The sequence below is a fragment of the Triticum dicoccoides genome, chromosome 4A (genome assembly GCF_002162155.2).
Source record: "Triticum dicoccoides isolate Atlit2015 ecotype Zavitan chromosome 4A, WEW_v2.0, whole genome shotgun sequence".
NCBI lineage: Eukaryota > Viridiplantae > Streptophyta > Magnoliopsida > Poales > Poaceae > Triticum > Triticum dicoccoides.
In genome coordinates this window covers 289,372,023-289,377,647 of record NC_041386.1, presented here as the reverse complement: position 1 = coordinate 289,377,647, position 5,625 = coordinate 289,372,023, and positions in this window count along the sequence as shown.

Genomic DNA, 5,625 nt, shown 5'->3' with positions numbered 1-5,625 from the left:
GCTCGGCGGCGAGGGGGCCGGATCTGGAGGGGGATCGAGATCGAGTGTCCATGAAATTTAAAAATATTCATGATAGTTCAAAAAGTACCCATGAAATACAATCGAGAAATGAAGTCTATGATTTAAATACAATCGATCTTAGCTAGCTATCTGTTCACAATCTTCTTGCCCTTCTTTTTCGCAAATGGAGTTCTTCTGTGGAACGGACGTCCTTTAGGTAGGGTGGTCCTGCTTCTTCTTGTGGTGTATGCTGCTACTCCATCGTCGTCATGTTCGATCCTCGGGTCGCCGTACTTGTCGAAGTCTTGCTCATTGGCTACTCCATCCATTCCGATGATCTTCCTTTTGCCTCTCCTCATGACAACACGACTGGGCTTTGGCGGGTCGGTAATGAAGAAGCATTGGTCCACTTGGGAAGCCAGTACCCATGGCTCATTTTTCGCGGTGACGTTTGCGCCCGCGGTCTTGCATTTGGCTTCGGGTATAACCATGGTGGTGAAATACCGGTCTTCTTTTATGACGTTCTTGGCCCATCTGACACGGAACATCGGGACCTTCTCTCCAGCGTAGCTCGGCTCCTAGATCTCCTCGATCCTTCCGTAGTATCTGTCCTTGTCGTTACCGGTGTAGGATTCCATCGTTACCCCGGAGTTCTGATAACCATCGCTCTTCATGTCCTTGGCCTCGGTGTAGAATGTGTAGCCGTTGATATCGTATGCCTCATAGGTCATCAGGTTGTGCTCGGCGCCTGTGACAAGGCGAATATGAGTTGTTCTTCCGCGGAAGAATCCTCATGTAAAGGGTACGACAGAAGCTTCTGCTTGAACCAACGCGTGAAACATGAGTTGTGCTCTTTGAGTATATCTCCGTCCGTCCTCTGTTGGCCTCGGTCATTGTACGTCTTCTTAATAAAGGTTTTGTGCTCTACCACCCAAGGATCGACCACGTCTATGTGTTGTAGCGCGACTAGGTTTGCTCTTTCAAAGTCGGCGAGTCGACCCTCAAAGTCGACATGCATTTCGCGGCGACCCTCACGGTGACCCCATCCAGCGAGCCTGCTGAGGTGCCTGTTGACGGGCAGACCAACGGGATTCTCGATGCCTAGATAATTCGTGCAGTAGGAGATGCACTCTTCGGTCAGAAAGCCCCTGGCTATGCTTCCCTCTGGACGTGACATGTTGCGAACATATCCTTTGATGACACCATTCATCCTTTCGAACGACATCATGCTGTGCAGGAACGTCGGCCCGAGTTGGATGATATCCTCCACTATATGGACCAGCAGATGCACCATAACGTCGAATAATGCGGGCGGGAAGTACATCTCAAGCTCGCATAGTATCACCACGATCTCTTCCTGTAGCCTTCTGAGTTGCCTCACGCCAATCGACTTCCGAGAGATGACGTCGAAGAAGTTGCATAGGCCAAATAGCGTTTCACGGACGTGCGCGTCCATGATCCCACGGATTGCAACTGGAAGTATCTGCGTCATCAACACGTGACAGTCGTGAGACTTCATCCCGCTGAACTTCTGCTTCGCTGGGTCTAGGTATCTGCTTATCTTCCCCGCATAACCATAAGGAAGTTTTACTCCTAGGAGGCAGGTGAAAAACTGCTCGATCTCCTCCTAACTTAGAGTGAAGCACGCGGGAGGGTAGTCATTTCCGGTCTTCTTGGACTTTTTGCCTTTGCGACGACTTTCTGTGTCCTGCTTCGCCTCATCATCATCATCATCATCATATATAGAGTGAAGCTCCTGCCTGATGCCCATTGATTTCAAGTCTGCCCTAGCTTTCGGCCCATCTTTGGTCCTCTCTGGCATGTTGAGCAGGGTACCAAGCAGACTCTCGCACACGTTCTTCGTGATATGCATGACATCAAGGCTGTGAGGCACACGGTGGATCTTCCAGTACGGCAAGTCCCAGAAAACAGACCTCGTTTTCCATACCTTCAGCAGCGGCTCTGGCGCCTTTTGCTTATTTCCCGGCAGTGGGCAGTCTTTCCAATTTTTCAACAGCTTGTCTATTTCCTCGCCGCTCCTCGTACACGGGCGTTTTCGGGGTTCGGTTTCACCATCGAACAGATCCTTGCGTTTCCTCCACGGGTCATCGTCGTGAAGCCACCTTCGATGTCCCATGAACACGGTTTTCAAAGACCCGGGATCTCTATCTAGCTGGCGATACGTTGTGTCATCCATGCACCTTACGCATCCAGAAAATCCGTGGACTACCTGCCCCGCAAGATATCCGTAACCAAGATAGTCGTGCATCGTTGTGAGCAGTGCGGCTCTCATAGGGAAATATTCTTTCTCTGCGACGTCCCACGTATTGGCTGGCGTTTTCCACAGCGTGTCAATCTCCTCTTTCAGCAGCCCCAGATACAGATTGATGTCGTTCCCTGGTTGTTTCGGCCCTTCAATTAGCATACTCATGTGAATGTACTTCCTCTTCATGCACAACCAGGGGGGAAGGTTGTACATCCACACGAACACAGGCCAGGTGCTATGTGTGCTTCTCTGGCTGCCGAACGGATTGACTCCATCGGTGCTCGCGCCCAGCATGATGTTCCTTGGATTGTTCCCAAATTCTGGGTATTCGAAGTTCAACGCTTGCCACTGGCTCGCATCCTTAGGGTGACTCAGCATCTTGTCTTTTTTATCTATCTCCGGATCATTTGCATCATCTTCTCGCTTCTTCTCCTCCCTATCCGCGTGCCAACGCAGGAGCTTTGCTACCTTAGGGTCCGCGAAATACCGCTGCAGACGAGGAGTGATCGGAAAGTAGCACACCACTTTTCGAGGAGCTTTCTGCCTCTTCTTGTATCGAGTGACACCGCACACCGGACATATGGTAGACTCCGCGTGCTCGTCCCGATAAATGATTCAATTGTTCATGCACACATGGTATTTCACGTGTGGTAAATCCAGAGGACACACGATTTTCTTCGCCTCCTCCAAACTGGTCGGGCACTTGTTCCCCTTGGGAAGACGTTCGTGCCAGAATGACATGTTCTCGTCGAAGCATGCGTCGGTCATTTTGTGTTTTACCTTCATCTCCAGAGCCATGAGCGTTACTTTCAGGCGGGTATCCTCGGACATCTTATCTCCGTCTCGTTCTTTTGAAGCATCTCGGCCTTCGCGGACCTCAAAAACCTATTCACGATGCCTTCGGTCATCGTGCGGACCATGGTCGCCTGCGGGGTAGAGCAAAACGATATTTTAGAACCAAGAAAAAATTTGGCATGACTTTCCCTAAAAATAGGACCAAAAAGAATGCTTAATGCCAAAATTCTCGCCGAAACGGAAATGAATCAACATTCCGGCAAAATATTGGCAACTATCACATTTCAAATACCGGTACACCTCCAAAGACAAACACATATGCAACACCACAAACATATGCAACACCACGAACATACATAGATCTAGCTAGGCCATAAAAAGTGCATGTGCACATTGTTGTAGGGAGAACAACATAAATATAGCTTCCCCCCTTACTTACCTAGCAAAACAAGGTAACTTAACCACTTAATTTGAATGAATCTATGGTGGAAATGAGGTGAAAAAGAGGAGGCACCCGAGACAAGGAGGAGGCGGTGGAGAGAATGAAGTGGGGAGAAAGTGAGTGTGGGAGGAGAGGCTGTCCAAAATATCTTGTTGCTGCCCACTTACTAATGGCGCACCAGCAGCAAATGCACCATTAGTAATCCAGGTTACTAATGGCGCACCCCCTGGTGGTGCGCCATTAGTACTTTTGCAAAAAAAAGGAATAAAAACAATAAAAAAAATAACATTAGTGGCGCACCTTATGGCTGGTGCGCAATTACTAGTTACAACTAGTAATGGCGCACCACCAGTTGATGCGCCATTAGTATGTTTGGACAGGCGCACTAGTTCAAAAAAAAATTGGTACTAATGGCGCACCGTCGGCAGGGTGCGCCATTAGTAGTTTCAACACTAATGGCGCATCAGAAGGTGGTGCGCCATTAGTATATACTAATGGCGCACGACAAGTCTGGTGCGCCATTAGTGTCATTTCCATCTATAGCCCTTTTCCTAGTAGTGGGAAAGCTATCATCAATAGGTAGTGGGTCATCAAGAACATTCTCTAACCTAGACAAGTTGTCTGCAATGGGGTTCTCAGCTCCCTTTCTATCAATAATATGCAAATCAAATTCTTGTAGCAAGAGAACCCATCTAATAAGTATAGCTTTAGCATCTTTTTTTCCATAAGATATTTAATAGCAGCATGATCAGTGTGAACAGTTACTTTAGAAACAACTATATAAGGTCCGAGCTTATCACAAGCAAATACAACTGCTAAAAAATCCTTTTTCAGTAGTAGCATAATTTCTTTGGGCACTGTCTAGAGTTTTACTAGCATATTGGATAACATTTAATTTCTTATCAACTCTTTGTCCTAGAACAACCCCTACAGCATAATCACTAGCATCACACATAATTTTAAATGGTAAATTCCAATCAGGAGGCTGAACAATAGGTGCAGAAATCAAAGCTTTCTTAAGTATTTCAAATGCTTCTACACAATCAACATCAAAGACAAAAGCAACATCTTTTTGTAAGAGATTAGTCAGAGGCCTAGAAATTTTAGAGAAGTCCTTAATGAACCTCCAATAAAAACCGGCATGACCAAGGAAACTTCTTATACCTTTAATGTCCTTAGTACACGACATCTTTTCAGTAGCATCAACTTTAGCTTTATCAACTTCAATACCTCTTTCAGAAATTTTATGCCCCAAGACAATACCTTCATTAACCATAAAGTGGAACTTCTCCCAATTCAAGACAAGATTAGTTTCTTCACATCTCTGCAAAACTCGATCAAGGTTGCTTAAGCAATCATCAAAAGAAGTTCCATATATGGAGAAATCATCCATGAAAACCTCAACAATCTTTTCACAAAAGTCATAGAATATAGCAGTCATACATTTTTGAAAGGTAGCAGGGGCATTGCATAAACCAAAAGGCATATGTCTATAAGCAAAGGTACCAAAAGGGCAAGTAAAAGTTGTTTTTTCTTGATCCTCTTTTGACATAGGTATTTGAGAGAAACCAGAATAACCATCTAGAAAGCAAAATGTGTATGTTTGCATAATCTTTCTAGCATTTGATCAATAAAAGGTAACAGGTAATGATCCTTTTTAGTAGCTTTATTTAATTTGCGGAAATCAATTACCATTCTATAACCTGTAACAATTATTTGTGGAATCAATTCATCTTTATCATTAGGAACAAGAGTAATTCCTCCCTTCTTAGGGACACAATGAACAAGACTCACCCACTGACTATCAGCAACGGGATAAATTATACCTGCCTCCAGAAGCTTTAGTATTTCTTTTCTTACCACTTCTTTCATCTTAGGGTTTAACCATTGTTGGTGATCAACAACCGGTTTCGCATCTTTCGCTAACTTTATTTTGTGCTGGCATAGAGTGGGACTAATGCCCTTAAGATCATCAAGAATATATCCAATAGCAGGTTGGTGCTTCTTCAGAGTTTTCAATAATTTCTTTTCTTCATGCTCTGGAAGGTTAGCACCAATAATAACAGGATATATCTTTTTGTCATCAAGTAAGCATATTTAAGAGTATCAAGTAAAGGTTTAA